Source organism: Pongo abelii, chromosome 6 (genome assembly GCF_028885655.2).
Source record: "Pongo abelii isolate AG06213 chromosome 6, NHGRI_mPonAbe1-v2.0_pri, whole genome shotgun sequence".
NCBI classification, from domain to species: Eukaryota; Metazoa; Chordata; class Mammalia; order Primates; family Hominidae; genus Pongo; species Pongo abelii.
Genome location: NC_071991.2, coordinates 52,119,681 through 52,135,799, shown reverse-complemented (window position 1 = coordinate 52,135,799; position 16,119 = coordinate 52,119,681). Strand labels below are relative to the sequence as shown.

Sequence of the window (16,119 nt, the reverse complement as noted above, 5' to 3'; positions counted from 1 at the left end):
TTGCACTCCAGTGACAAAAGCAAAATTCCATCTCAAAAAAAAAAAAGTTTCTTTCAATATCTCCTGTTTTGTAAACTTGACTTTGGAACGATGTAAATATTTTACATAATTATGAAACCAAAGTAAAAGATTTGAGGATGAAGCTGGTGCATCTAAATGAGTATCCAGGGGGTAGCATAACCATACCAATAATAGCTTTTTATCAAAACAGTAATTTGTGCATCACTAGTGGAATATACCTCAAAGAAAATAAGATAGTAAAAATATGTATTTTCAGTCATATTATTAGTGATGATGTTGGTATTAGTATTCTGAGACAGTTGCATGTGTGCTGTGGGTTAAAGCAAATGAGCAATAATCTAATCTGTCGTTAGTAGTGTAGTTCAGAACTGAGATTCTCTGCATAGGAGAAAGGAGATGTAAAATAGAAGAGAAGTAAAACCCTGTGGTCCTGAGTTTGCACTGCAATTATCTGTATGAATGCACCCTGTATTTTACTGTAAAAGAAAACAAAACATATCTCCTTTTTATTTATACTGAAGAGGCCTAAAAATAATCACCAATCCTATGGCAGCAAGCATCCTAGCCCTTGGAGAGTAATTTTGAATTGACCTTTCCCACTAAAGGAGCCAAGAATACTTGGAGAAAAGGCTGATTCCAGATGAGAGTCAAGAAATATAGAAAGGAGCCTAGAACATCTCATTCTACCAGATATCAAGGAAGCTATCAAAGACTACAAGGATTGGCCAGGCACGGAGGCTCACGCCTGCAATCCCAGCACTTTGGGAGGCCGAGGTGGGTGGATCATCTGAGGTCAGGAGTTCAACACCAGCCTGACCAACATGGTGAAACCCTGTCTCCACTAAAAATACAAAAATTAGCTGAGTGTGGTGGTGTGCGCCTGTAATCCCAGCTACTCAGGAAGCTGAGGCAGGAGAATCACTTGAACCTGGGAGGCGGAGGTTGCAGTGGGCCAAGATCACGCCATTGAACTCCAGCCTGGGTGACAGAGCGAGACTCCATCTCAAACAAAACAAAACAAAACAAAACAAAATAACTGCTAGATTCAGAAGACTTGTAACCCAACTAGGCAACAAGAGCCATTGGCCAAAGAAAAGACAGTATGAGCAACAGTAAGAATAATAAATCCAATGGTTTGGAATATACCAAATATGTTTGACCCTTGAGTCCACTTTGTTTTTGGCAGGGGGGACAGGGTCTCACTCTGTTGCCCAGGCTGGAGTGCATTGGTGCGATCTTGGCTCACTGCAACCTTCGCCTCCCAGGCTCAAGCCATCCTCCAACCTCAGCCTCCTAAGTAGTAGGAACCACAGGCATGCACCAGCATATCTGGCTAATTTTTGTATTTTTTATAGAGACAAGGTTTTGCCATGTTGCCCAGGCTGGTCTTGAAATTCTAAGCTCAAGCAATCAGTCTGCCTCGGCTTCCAAAGTGCTGGGGTTACAGGCGTGAGCCACCACGCCCAGCCCAGTTTTTTCTTTATACCATATTCCAGCTAGTAAAGAAGGAATGACAGAATTAGACTATCACTATTTCTCATTCCGTAATGGATCTAGGCAATGATCACCAATGGCTATTAATATTTTTTAAAAGAGAGACTGCTAAACATTATATTGGTAGAATTAACAGACTATCTATAATGTAATCTTGCCTCCAACCTCTCCATCAAGTCTGAATCTAATCAAGCCTCTACACCCAGCTACCAATTTACAAAACTATAGATATTAGAAGAACATGTTAAATTATACCAAGAGGATGCAATCAGCAAAATCTAGGTTTTGTGCTTCATGTTGGCTCATGCCTGTAATCCTAGCACTTTGGGAGGCTGAGGCAGGAGGATTCACTTGAGTCCAGGAGTTGTGACACCAGTTTGGGCAACATAGTGAGACTTTGCCTCTATGGAAAAGAAACAAAACTAGCCAGTGATGGTGGTGCATGCCTGTAGTCTCAGCCACTTGGGAGACTGAGGTGGGAGAATCACTTGAGCCCAGGAGATCGAGGCTGTGGTGAGCTGAGATCAGACCACTGCACCCCAGCCTGGGTGACAGAGCAAGACTATGTCTCAAAAAAAAAAAAAAAAAGAAAGAAAGAAAGAAAGAAAAGAAAAAGAAAAGAAAAATCTTCATTTTGTAGACTTGTACAGGTCAAATTATTCATTTTCTTCCACAAATTGGAAAAAACTATAAAGGAATGGAGGAGGAACCCATAGGGCCGTACAAGATGTATCAACTAATGGCATCATTATGTGTTGACTTTATTTTGGCCCTAATTCAAACAAATAGCTAAAAATAAATATGACTCCAAACAAAAACTTGTACACAAGTATCCATAGCAGCATTATTCATAACAGCCGAAAGTATATGATGAACTATTATTCAGCCATAGAAAGGAATATAGGACTGATTCATGCTACAACATGGATCAACCTTGAAGACATTATGTGGCCAGGCATGGTGGCTCACACTTCTAATCCCAGCACTTTGGGAAGCCAAGGTGGGTGGATTGCTTGAGCTCAGGAGTTTGAGACCACCCTGGGCAACAAAGTGAAACCCCATCTCTACAAGAAATACAAAATTAGCTAGGTATGGTGGTGCGTTCCTGCAGTCCTAGGTACTCGGGAGGCTGAGGTGGGAAGATTGCTTGAGCCTTGGAGGCAGAGGTTGCAGTGAGCCTAGATCGTGTCACTGCACACTAGCCTGAGTGACAGAGTGAGACCCTGTTTTTTTTTTTTAAGGTTTTAAAAAAATTTTTTAAAGAAATAAAAAGAAAACATTATGATAAGTGAAATAGGCCAGACACAGCACCACAAAGTATATGATTCCATTTATATGAAATGTCTAGAATAGTGAAATCTATAGAAATAGAAAGTATATTAGTGGGTGCCAGGGGCTGGATGAGAAAGGGGAAGTGACTGCTAATGGGTACAGGGTTTCTTTGTGGAGTGATGGAATTCAATACTGGTGATGGTTGTATTATTTTGTGAATATACTATAAACTACTGAATTGGGCCAGGTGTGGTGGCTCGTGCCTGTAATCCTAGCACTTTGGGAGGCTGAGGAGGGTGAATTGCTTGACTCCAGGAGGTAGAGACCAGCCTGGGTAACATGATGAATCCCTGTCTCTACTAAAAATACAAAAATTAGCCATGTGTGGTGGCATGAACCTGTAGTCCCAGCTACTGGAGGGCTGAGCTGGGAGGATCACATGAGCCTGGGAGGTTGAGGCTGCAGTGAGCCAAGATCGCGCCATTGCACTCCAGCCTGGGCGACAGAGTGAGACCCTGTCTCAAAAACGAAAACAAAAAACTACTGAATTGTATACAGTCATGTATCACTTAACAACAGGGATATGTTCTGAGAAATGCATCATTAGACAATTTATCATTGTGTTCACATCACAGAGTGCACTTACACAGACTTAGATGGATGGAAGAACCTAGGCTATATGGTAAAGCCTTTTGCCCCTAGGCCACAAACCTGTACAGTATATGTTACTGTACTGAATACTGTAGACTTCGGTAACACAATGGTAAGTATTTTTGTATCTAAATATAGAAAAGATATAGTAAAACTGGTAAAGGTAATATTGACACAGGATTCTTTCTGTGAAGCTTCACCATCTGGAAATCTCCGCAGCCAGCAGCGCCCCTGCCCGGCACTCGCTTGGCTCCAGGCTTGCCTCTGGGCTCATTCTGTCCATCTCTACAAAAACTTAAAAAAAAAATTAGCCTGGCATAGTGGTGCGTGCCTGTAGTCCTTGCTACTCGGGAGGCTGTGTTAGGAGGATCTCTGGAGCCTAGGGGTTGGAGGCTGCAGTGAGCTATGATCATGCCACTGCACTCCAGACTGAGTGACAGAGACCCTGTCTCGTAATAATACAGAAGCCAGGCATGGTGGCACACACCTGTAGTCATAGCTAGCTACTCAGGAGGTGGAGGCAGGAGAGCCCAGGAGCTTGGGCAACATAACAAGACCCTGCCTCTTTTTTTTTTTTTTTTTTTTGAGATGGAGTCTTGTTCTGTTGCTCAGGCTGGAGGGCAGTGGTGTGATCTCAGCTCACTGCAACCTCTGCCTCCCGGGTTCAAAGGATTCTCCTTCCTCAGCCTCCTGAGTAGCTGGGACTACAGGTGCATGCCACCATGCCCGGCTAATCTTTGTATTTTTAGTAGAGGCAGGGTTTCACCATGTTGGTCAGGCTGGTCTGGAACTCCTGACCTCAAGTGATCCACTTGCCTCGGCCTCCCAAAGTGCTGGGATTATAGGTGTGAGCCAGCACGCCCAGCCAAGACCCTATCTCTTAAAAAAAAGAAGTTAGACCGGGCACGGTGGCTCATGCCTGTAATCCCAGCACTTTGGGAGGCCGAGGTGGGTGGATCACGAGGTCAGGAGATGGAAACCATCCTGGCTAACACAGTGAAATCCCGTCTCTACTAAAAATACAAAAAATTAGCCGGGCGTGGTGGCAGGTGCCTGTAGTCCCAGCTACTCGGGAGGGTGAGGCAGGAGAATGGCATGAACCCGCGAGGCAGAGCTTGCAGTGAGCCGAGATAGCACCACTGCACTCCAGCCTGCATTTATAATCAAATATATATATATATATTTGGAATTTATTGTTGCATGGTATGTGAATATTAAAAAATATTTCACTTGTGTTCAAGGATAATGTGTATTCTCTTTGTAAAGTTTATATTATCTGTGAGCTAATTGATTGTATTCAGCTTTTAACTTTTGTCACCTTTTTTATTCTAGGAGGCAGTGTTTAACATTTTCAATGAACACTGTCAACTTTTCTATTTCTTCCTTTAGTTTTTGTCAGTTCTTATTCTGTGTACTTTGAATCTATATTTTTAACTGCAGATATGTTGGCAATATGTATAATCTTGCTTTTTTTTGTTAATTTTACTAGCATATAATATTTATTGTCTCTTTTCATGTATTTTTTGCTTGAATTCAGTTTTGTGAGACATTATAATTGTTAACAGATTTCTTTGTTTTAAACTTACCCGGTAGTTCCCTCTCCCCTCTCCTTTCTTCGGTCTCCCTCTGTTGCCGAAGCTGGACTGTACTGCCGTGATCTCGGCTCTCTGCAACCTCCCTGCCTCAGGCTCCTGTGACTCTCCTGCCGCAGTGCCTGGGATTGCAGGCGCGCGCCGCCACGCCTGAACGGTTTTTGTATTTTTGGTGGAGACAGGGTTTCGCCGTGTTGACCGGGCTGGTCTCCAGCTCCTGGCCTCGAGTGATCTGCCTGCCTCGGCCTCCCGAAGTGCTGGGATTGCAGACAGAGTCTCGCTCACTCAATGCTCAATGGTGCTCAGGCTGGAGTGCAGTGGCGTGATCTCGGCTTGCTACAACCTCCACCTACCAGCCTCCTGCCTTGGCCTCTTAAAGTGCTAAGATTACAGCCTCTGCCCCGCCGCCACCCCGTCTAGGAAGTGAGGAGCGTCTCTGCCTGGCCGCCCGTCGTCTGGGATGTGAGGAGCCCCTCTGCCCGGCCGCCCCATCTGGGAAGTGAGGAGCACCTCTGCCCGGCCGCCATCCCATATAGGAAGTGAGGAACGTCTCTGCCTGGCCGCCCATCGTCTGGGAAGTGAGAAGCGCCTCTGCCCAGTCACCCAACGTCTGGGAAGTGAGGAGTGCCTCTGCCCGGCCGCCCCGTCTGGGAGGTGAGGAGTGCCTCTGCCCAGCCGCCACCCCATATGGGAGGAAGTGAGGAGCACCTCTGCCCGGCTGCCCCGTCTGGGAGATGAGGAGCACCTCTGCCCGGCTGCCCCGTCTGGGAGGTGAGGAGTGCCTCTGCCTGGCCGCCACCCCGTCTGGGAGGAAGTGAGGCGCGCCTCTGCCTGGCTGCCCCATCTGGGAAGTGAGGAGCGCCTCTGCCCGGCCGCCACCCCGTATGGGAAGTGAGGAGCACCTCTGCCTGGCCACCCCGTCTGGGAGGTGAGGAGCGCCTCTGCCCGGCCGCCCCGTCTGGGAGGTGAGGAGAGCGCCTCTGCCCGGCTGCCCCGTCTGGGAGGTGAGGAGCGCCTCTGCCCGGCTGCACCATCTGGGAAGTGAGGAGCGCCTCTGCCTGGCCGCCCCATCTGGGAGGTGAGGAGCGCCTCTGCCTGGCTGCCACCCCGTCTGGGAGGAAGTGAGGAGCGTCTCTGCCCGGCCGCCCCCATCTGGGAAGTGAGGAGCGCCACTGCCTGGCTGCCACCCCGTCTGGGAGGTGAGGAGCGCCTCTGCCCGGCCGCCCCGTCTGGGAGGTGAGGAGCGCCTCTGCCCGGCCGCCCTGTCTGGGAGGTGAGGAGCGCCTCTGCCCGGCCGCCCTGTCTGGGAGGTGTACCCAACAGCTCCGAAGAGACAGCGACCATCGGGAGCGGGCCATGAGGACGATGACGGTTTTGTTGAAAAGAAGGGGGGGAAGTGTGGGGAAAGGAAGGAGAGATCAGATTGTTGCTGTGTCTGTGTAGAAAGAGATGGGCATAGGAGACTCCATTTTGTTCTGACTAGGAGAAATTCTTCTGCCTTGGGATGCTGTTGATCTATGGCCTTTCCCCCAGCCCCGTGCTCTCTGAAACATGTGCTGTGTCAACTCAGGGTTAAATGGATTAAGGGCGGTGCAAGATGTGCTTTGTTAAACAGATGCTTGAAGGCGGCATGCTCTTTAAGAGTCATCACCACTACCTAATCTCAAGTACCCAGGGGCACAAACACTGTGGAAGGCCGCAGGGACCTCTGCCTAGGAAAACCAGAGACCTTTGTTCATGTGTTTGTCTCCTGACCTTCTCTCCACTATTATCCTATGGCCCTCCCATATCCCCCTCTCCGAGAAACACCCAAGAATGATCAATAAATACTTCATAAATAAAAATATATATATAATAAAATAATAATAAAAATAAACTTACCCAGTATATCTTTTTCCATTCTTCTATCTTCAACCTTTCAGCATACTTTTGTTTTAAGTATTTCTTTTGGTGACAACATAATATTAGATTTTTTTCCCTTAAGTCCAATTTGAGCATCTGTCCCTTAATTAGTGAATTTATGCTCTTTACATATATGGTAATTGTCATAATGCTAGGGCTTATTTCTTTCATTTTGTTTGGCATTTGTTTTCTTATGCTATTTTAGGTGCTGCATATTCTTCCCATTGATTTCTTAAACTTATCAGCATACATTTCTTCCCCCAACAAGGCATAGTATTTTGAAATGCTTCATCACATACCTGCCACCATCTAGTTGCTACTCTTACCCTGTTCCTTCTGCTTCATGTAGATATCATATAGAATTTTAGTCATGGTTTGTCCTAGATATTTCTCCTCTTTGCTTTGGTCGTTGCTTTTTTAGACTACAGTGAACTTGAACATTTGGCAAATGTTTTATGTCTTTATGCCCTTGTTTTCTTGTTTATAAAGTGAAAATAATTCCACATGGCTTTTTGTGGGAGGTAAATGTGGCAGTGTGAGAATGCTTGATAACATGTGAATAATTATGTGAGAGGTGATTATCAGTCAAAAAGTACCTTTTATTCCAATGCCTGCCCATTTCTACCTCACTCAAGTACTCTTTTCAATCTCCTTTTCAGAATTCTTATTTCCTTTTCTTTACCCCGTAGTCCTTCGTGCTTTTATGATTAAGAGAAGTCTGTATGTGTTCCCAAGCCCAGAGCTGCTGGTAGGTTCCAGCAAGGGAGATGCTGTGCAGCCTATTTCACCAGGTTTAGCACAGTAAGCTGGGAGAACACAAGGGAAAAAGCCTTTGGGATGTCGATGAGTGTGGAAGGTAGGGTATCGTTGGAGCTATCACTGTGCAGCAAAAGAAGGGAACTGTGAAGGTGGAGGATATAGCATTTCCTTCTTTAACAAAAGCAGGCTTGGTATGGGAACAGTAGGCTCCATAATGTAATGAAAACTATTTTCAGATACTATTGAAATTAAAATATATTATTGCAGTGTATGGCTTAATGTAATGGTAACTTTATTTCTTACCAGGCTTATATTGGCAACTTATTAACATCAAAATTCTTCAGTTATAAGGATTTTGATACTTTATGATATACCTGTGCAGCGGAATTTGACTTTATGGAAAAAGAGGTAAGATGTGATTTCTAGTTCTGTTTCCTAAGGTTTTGGCCCATACATTTTTCATAAAGGGTGCTCCTCTTAGACTATTTATGTGCTGTTATCTCAGTTTGAAGGAAAAGGAAAATCTGGCAGCTTAGAGGAAGATTTTTCTATTTCCTTTAGTGCAGCTCCCTGAAATATATGGCCTTTACTCATTTTGATAATTTAGAAATAACACATTCAGACTAGCAGTGGTTTTCTAGGTGAGTAAACACAGACGCATTTCAAGTTGCCATTTTTCAGTGATAGCATTAATTTAGTCAAGCTCTCAAACTCTTACATTTCCACTCATTTTGTGGTTATTTAAATAGATATTTGCTTTGAAACATCAAGTCCAAGCTTTTCATTCCAACAGCATTTTTCTTTCTAAAACTGTATTCAGATATTTAGAAGGAAAGCAGAGACTAGTTTAGTGGATTGTGAGACAGAAGCCTGCAATTTTGCTTGATGTTCTTGAAGAAGCAACTCTCATTCCTTGTGTTATAGTTTACTAGTTTCTAGTAGCATGCTATAAACAGATAGTGTGAAGACAAAATGAGATAATACAAAGGAAAGTACTTGGATATTTTAAATAAATAAATATTTAAATAAGTAAAATATTAATTTGCAATACTTTATGAGCTGGTTTAGTTCAATAAACACATATATATTTGCATTTTTAACTCCATCCACGTGGTACTGATTAATTATATTATCTGTGTCACTCCTTCAGAGTGGTATGTGTATGTGTATGAAACTGGCCAACAATACTCCATTGACATGTTAGTTTCCCTCATGATCCCACTGTGTTAGCCCAGTGTCCAGAGTTCCAGACCAGTGGATGACAGGGTACCACACAGGAACTTTTATCTACCAGCCATTTGGAGTTGAGTGTGTTCTGCAGAGGTACTGTTTACTCCAGTGGCCTGTCAGTCTTCATTTATTGTGTTCCGGCAAATGGTTTTGACACACAATGGCTGACAAAGGTATATGAGTTTTAGTGTTAAACCTGCTGAAACAAATGAAGGAAGCATATCTTGCAAGACATTGAAATGCATGTTCATAGGGGTTCAAGACTCCTTCAAATATTAGAGAATTAAGATGTTGTAGAAGTCCTTTAACGTTATTGAGAACATCATACATACTGCTACAACCTGAGAGTATTAAACATAAGCTGTGTGATGAAAGAAATAATTTATTGAGGCATAGCATGACTTCAGCTAATTTGAAGAAAATAGCAAAGCTGTTTCCAGCATACCATTCCTCATTACCGTAAGTATCTGAATTCACAGGGACTGTGCTGTAGAGACAGAGTAGTGTCAGTTCAGGGAACATACGTTCCAATTATGGTACACCCATACAATACCTATAACATGGTATTTCCTAACATGATATCATACTGACATGGAAAGATGCTTAAGATATATAAGGGAGTAAACAAAATGATATAGTCTTATTAACCCATAATTAACACACATAAAAGTAAAAAAAAGTGTAAAAGAGCAAAATTTTAACAGTGGTTTTTTGGGTGGAGAGATAATTGAGAGGTGTAGGGCTTTGTTATTAAACATTTCTATTTTTTTTCTGCTACTAAAGAAAATGTAAAAGTCTTTTGTTCCCCTCAAACATCGATCATTATTTTATGTGTGAGAAAGTGTGTGTGTGTGTGTGTGTTTGTGTGTGTGTGTGTGTGTTTCAAGGATAATATTTTTATCCCCCACAAAATATACAGGAAAAGCTTATTCCATTTAAAGGAGCTTTACGTACCTTAGATGAATATTAAGTTGGTCTCTCTAGTTAGCTAAGTAGCGTGCAAAAAGTGAACAGGAATCTCTTCAGTGACATTTCACACTTACAGGTGTTTGGGTACTGTATTTTTAGTGTTTCAACTCAGCATTTTGGGGAAGTTCATTTCTATGGAAATGCACCTTCCTTTTTATGATGGCAGTCAGTGAGTAGATTGGTGAATGTTCATATTTCTCTACTTTTAGAAGTTTACCTATTTCATTATTTGAAATGAAACTTTATTTGGTTAAAATGTTTCCTTCTAACAAAACATCTCTTTGAATTTCAGACTCCACTGAGATACACAAAGACATTATTGCTTCCAGTTGTTCTTGTAGTGTTTATTGCTATTGTTAGAAAGGTATGTCTATCACTTAAGAGCTCTTTCTTATGATAGAATATTTTCTTGTTTTTACATAGTAGTTGCATATACTTGGCCACATATTAATCTGATACAATGTTTTGTATGGGCTTACTGTAACATATTCTATGTTTTCTTAATGATAGTTTTTGATAGACATTTATATATCTTCAAAATATTCTATCTGCTAGCATAAAACAGACGTCGGAAAAGGATGGCTCAAGTTTTGATAGTCATGTATTTTGGAAGGCATGATCAGAGACCATATTGACCCAGATATAACTTGCCTGTGTAAATTATTACTGGCTTTTACCTTTAATGTAATATTTCCCTAAAATATTTAATATATACCTTTCTAAGTGATTTGTGCAGTGTGCAGTAACTCCTGGATTGTGTTTATTATTAATCAGAAAGAAAAAACAGAGTATTTGCAATGTGTTGATGAACTAGATAAAACGTTTAGGTCCCCAACTTGGCTTTGATAATAAAATTCAAAGCCCAGATATAAATAAGGTCAAAGCAAGTGTGATATTCCCTCTCTTTTTTCTTTCAAGAATTGTGCACTCTGTAAACAAATGTGTCTTAAGAGAATGAACAGAAGTTAATCTGTGATGGAAAAAGAGATGACAGACCTTAAAAGTTTCCTGACGTAGCCAGTGATTTCCATGTTAACACAATTTCATTTATTTGTAGAATATTCTGTATTATAACAATTGTTCATATTATATATTTGTACTCTTCTTTGTATAGAACATTTTCACATGAGTATTTAAATTGGTTATTCGACAGCCCTATGGGGTAGACAAATGTTATCTCCATTTTAACATACGGAACTGAAAGATCAAAGATGTGGTTAGGAGCCTCACATCATGTCCACTTAAAAGCAAGGGAAGAGTGAGACTTGGGCTCTGCACCTTCCCCCGTCATTGGGCTACATCTGGTATTCAGCTGTGTACTCCAACAGCACTTTTCATCTCTAATTAGTTAATAGTTAGTTCCTGGCCGGGCGCAGTGGCTCACGCCTGTAATCCCAGCACTTTGGGAGGCCAAGGCGGGCGGATCACGAGGTCAGGAGATCGAGACCATCCTGGCTAACACATTAAAACCCCGTCTCTACTAAAAATACAAAAAATTAGCCGGGCGTGGTGGCGGGCACCTGTAGTCCCAGCTACTTGAGAGGCTGAGGCAGGAGAATGGTGTGAGCCCGGGAGGCGGAGCTTGCAGTGAGCCACGATCGCACCACTGCACTCCAGCCTGGGCAACAGAGCAAGACTCAGCCTCAAAAAAAAAAAAAAAATAGTTCCTGCTGTGTGCTAGGCTTTGTGTGTGCTTTGCACTTTTATATACTTTATGTGGATTTGAACCTAGTGGGTACTCAAAAACTACGAAGCACTGGCCATCCAGAACATATGCAAAAGACAGCAACCTGAGTGGTGAGAGATGATGAAAACTATTAGCTGGACTGTTTTGTTTAAAGAAGAAAAGATTCAGATGGAAAGTGGATAATTATTTTGAAATATGTTAAAAGCCGGCCCCTTGAAAATAAAGTTACACACGATCTGGCTCCTTAGAATCATGGCCAATTCCAGGCGGTAGGACTTTGAACCAGAATGATCTCGACTGATAAGGAGAGTGTTATAGATTCAAGCAGCAGCTGATGGATTTTAAGGGCTGGATTACAGCCTGTCATCAGTGTTGTAGAGAATATTTGTACTGGAGATAGGATTTTAGATTAGATGACCTCCCCATTATTGCTAAATATGAAAGCACAGTGACTGTGTTTTGAATGCTTCCAGCTGTGATTATCAGCCTCTGAGCCAGCTCTCCAGTTTTCTGTGTGCACTGTTAAGAAGAGGTGTTGCCAACAATGTTGGCATGGTGGAAGCAGCACTGAATGTGAATTTGAAGCCAGAAGATCTGGTTTCAAGACTGCAGTGCTTCTTAGTAGTTGTCTACCTACAGGGTGATCATTTAATCCATATGAGCCTGTTGCTCATTTACAAAATGAGGATGATATAATCTACCCAACAGGGTTGTTGAATATTAGTGTTGATCAAATACTACACAAATATAAGATGGTTGTTGTGATTATTATTTTCTGAGTTATCTCTTATCTCTATACTTATATTTTTCATTAAAAGATTTACAGTTTAGAAGACACTTTATTTAAAATATCATTTTTCCCAACACAGCTTTTCTAAAGTGTTTCAAAATCTATTTACAGATTATTAGTGATATGTGGGTTGTCTTAGCTAAACAACAGACACATGTAAGGTAAATATGCTATTAAGAATTTTATTACCTCCTCTGTTCATTTATTAAATAGATATTTACAGTGTATTAATTGTATACTCACATATTGTACCTAATATTTGATAACTGATGTTTTTATTGTGGTCATTGCCCTTCCTGGCGTTTCTTCTTATTTCCTGTCTGTGCAGAACACAGCACATCACTTATTCATCCTTCAGATGTTATCCAGTACAGTCTGACAGTAGCCCTGCACATAATCTACACTTGAAGGACACAGTTTTGTACTTCAGTTCAGCAGGGAAAGTAAATTATTACGTGAGTGGTTTTAGGACCAGTGGACTGCCTTTTGGGAAATGAGCAGGGAAATATAAAACTGGATTCATACCTCGCTTTTTACAGAAAATAAATTTCAGATGAAGCAGAGAATTAGGTATAGAAAAAAAAACCCAAAATTAACTAAGAGCGTATGTTTATAATCTGAGAGTTAGGGAGGCCTATAGCATGCTTGGTATTTTCCACCATCACACCCTTTATCTTACTCTCTTACCATTTGTCACCCTTTGTACTTAAATGTTGATGTGTGACCTGTATCTCCTGAAGGGAGCGATAATTTTTGTTCAACAGTTTATATACAGTGCCCGCAAGATAGTAAAGAATAGTAGTTGAATGAGTATTTACATGTGACTAATGAACATGAAAAGGTAGTCTTGATCCTATGGTAAAGACATTCAGGTTGAAGTGAAGACTTTTTCACTTCTCATATTTCTAAAAATTAATAGTATATCCAATGCTTGCAAGAGCGGGAGGTAGTAGATGGGAGGGAAGTTTGGCAATACACAGTAAAACATATAGTGGGCCTGTCCTTTAGCCCTGCAGGTTCCACCAGTGCAAGTGTACCCTCTAGAGATGCTCACAGAAATACAGAGATGATGGGGAGAAATGCCTTTTGTAGTATTGTGTGTTATGTGAGAAATGGAAACATCCAAAATATCTACTATGATCCAGTCATAGAGTGGAATGTTAGGCCATCTTTATGGAAATAGGTCCAGTATACATTATTGAATTTTAAAAATTGCCTGTGTGTGTGTGTATAGGATGATTATACTTCTGTTTCAAATTTGGAGATTTTTATGTGTTTGTGCATAGAAGTGATCTGGAAAGATAAAACCTGTAATTATTAAGAGTGTGGGATTGGAAGATGGAGTGAAGGTAGTTTTAACTTTACTTTTATTCTTTTGTAGGATTTTGGGAGGACAAGGATTGTTGAATGTATGTATCTATATTTTCTGTTCTTTTTTTTTTTTTTTTTTTGAGACAGAGGCTTGCTGTCACCCAGGCTGGAGGAGTGTAGTGGCACGATCTTGGCTCACTGCAACCTCCGCCTCCTGGGCTCAGGCAATTTCATCTGCCTCAGCCTCCTGAATAGCTAAGACTACAGGTGACCACCACCACACCTGGCTAATTTTTGTATTTTTAGTAGAGACAGGGTTTTACCATATTGGCCAGGCTGGTCTTGAACATATTGGCCAGGCTGCGTGCCTCAGCCTCCCAAAGTGCTGGGATTATAGGCATAAGCCACCGCGCCTGGCCCTATATTTTCTTTTATAATTTGAATATACACACCCTTATATTATTCCCTCACCTCCAAGTCTCTGCCAACATAATGATAAATTATTGCACATACTCCTGATAGAATCCTTGTTCTCATTTAGAAACAATTTACTGTAACATATACAGGTATATGTTTATACCTATAACATTTGAGTTGAGAGCTAAGGGGGAAAGAAAAACATTCTGGTTTACAATGCCAAAATTTTTCTTCATTTGAGGTGAAATTATTTTTGAAGAGCTCAGGAAGAAGCTACAAAGGTTCAGCTGTAGTATGCAACTCTGGAAGAGGAAGGTAGAACTTCTCACAGAAACAAAGCTGTCCCTTCAAGAGTAATAACTCCCCTATAGAAATAATTATAGGAAACCATTGAGCTTCATGGGGTTTTCAGTTCAAATAGGATCAGATCTCTTTTTTGGAAGAGGAGTGGCATGTTGACATTTTATTTTGCATAACTACCAAAGCCAGTGTAAAAAAGAGAAGAGTAGGACATAAATTTTAACTATCAAAGATGTGAATGCCAATATTCTCTTTACTCAAAGACCCAGGAAGTAAAGTGGGATAGAGGCAGCATGATGTAGTAAAAAGTATATTGGCTCTGAAGTCAGGCAGAATATAGTCCTGGCTGCCACTTAGTAGCTCTGTGATTCCCCTTCCTTGGCTGTAAATTGGGGTAATAAATGGTTGTAGGATTAGAGTTAATGGAATGTACTAAGCATATTAACATTGTAAGTACTCAACAAATGGTAACTGATAGTTTTTACCTGGTGTGAAACAAGAATAAAGAAAGAACTGTTTCATCTCCTTCACTAGCCCCTTATGTGTCCTGAGTTTGCTAATATATCAGTCTTTTTGAGGCCAGATTCTCAAATTAGATTATATGCTACCTAGATTAACAGTTTTTTGTTTGTTTTTTTGTTTGTTTGTTTTTTTGAGACAGATTCTCGCTGTGTTGCCCAGGCTGGAGTGCAGTGGCACTATCTCGGCTCGCTGCAAGCTCCGCCTCCCCAGTTCACACCATTCTCCTGCCTCAGCCTCCTGAGTAGCTGGGACTACAGGCACCCGCCACCACACCCGGCTAATTTTTTGTATTTTTTTTTTTTTAATAGAGACGGGGTTTCATTGTATTAGCCAGGATGGTCTCAATCTCCTGACCTCGTGATCCGCTCACCTCAGCCTCCCAAAGTGCTGGGATTATAGGCATGAGCCACCACACCCGGCCTGGATTAACAGTTTATTGATACACTTGTTCATTCATTAAAAATGTTGAGCTCTAAGTGCCAGGTATTACTCTAGAACTTGGGAACATATCAGTGCTTAAGAAAGAGAAGGTGTGTGTTGTCAACTCACACATTTCTGTCTCTGACCCAGACTTCTCCCTTGAACTCAGATTTACACATATAACCCCCTATTTGTCATCTCTACTTGGTTGCCTAGTGAAAATCTCAAAAATTTTTTTCATTCCATGCTTTGCTGGGGTATCACCAGTGAGGGAGCTGGGACACTACAGTGTGCCTTTGTTGTCCTAATAAATACCCACGTAGTCAAATAGGATATAATACAACATTGTCATTCTTCATAAACTTTCTTAAAAGAGTATAGCACCAGTTTTGGCATGTAACTTTTAGTTATTTTGATTTGCCTATATGTGTCCTGAGAGAATGTTATAGAAGTTGTAAAACTCCTATTTGCAAGATGAAAATGCAAATATATGAAGTAAGTGCTTCAATAATGAATTGATAGCAATATATTTTTTTCTGTTCCAGAAAACACCAGTTTGATCATGGAGAGGTAAAGACTTAAGATCACTATAATTTTACTTATCTTAAAGTTGCATGCATTTGGACTTTCCTTTCTAGTTCCAGTTTCTAACTTTGTTGGCAATTGTCAGCAATCATCTTGAAAATAGCCTGTTATGTGTTTTTATGAGAATGCTACATGCAGATTCACTGACCATTCATTTGTTAAAATTAACTAGGAAACTCATTTGTTCTGCTCTGATC

General features: G+C 41.4%; 1 long non-coding RNA gene across 1 annotated transcript; it reads left to right on the top strand.

Annotated features, from left to right (window-relative positions):
• The first annotated feature begins 7,439 nt into the window (after nucleotides 1-7,439).
• LOC129056662 (uncharacterized) lies at nucleotides 7,440-15,905 on the top strand. The gene is made up of 4 exons (XR_008521292.2): nucleotides 7,440-8,099; nucleotides 10,183-10,254; nucleotides 12,479-12,528; nucleotides 15,883-15,905. It is a non-coding gene; the product is annotated as an uncharacterized LOC129056662 (long non-coding RNA).
• Nucleotides 15,906-16,119: the final 214 nt, after the last annotated feature.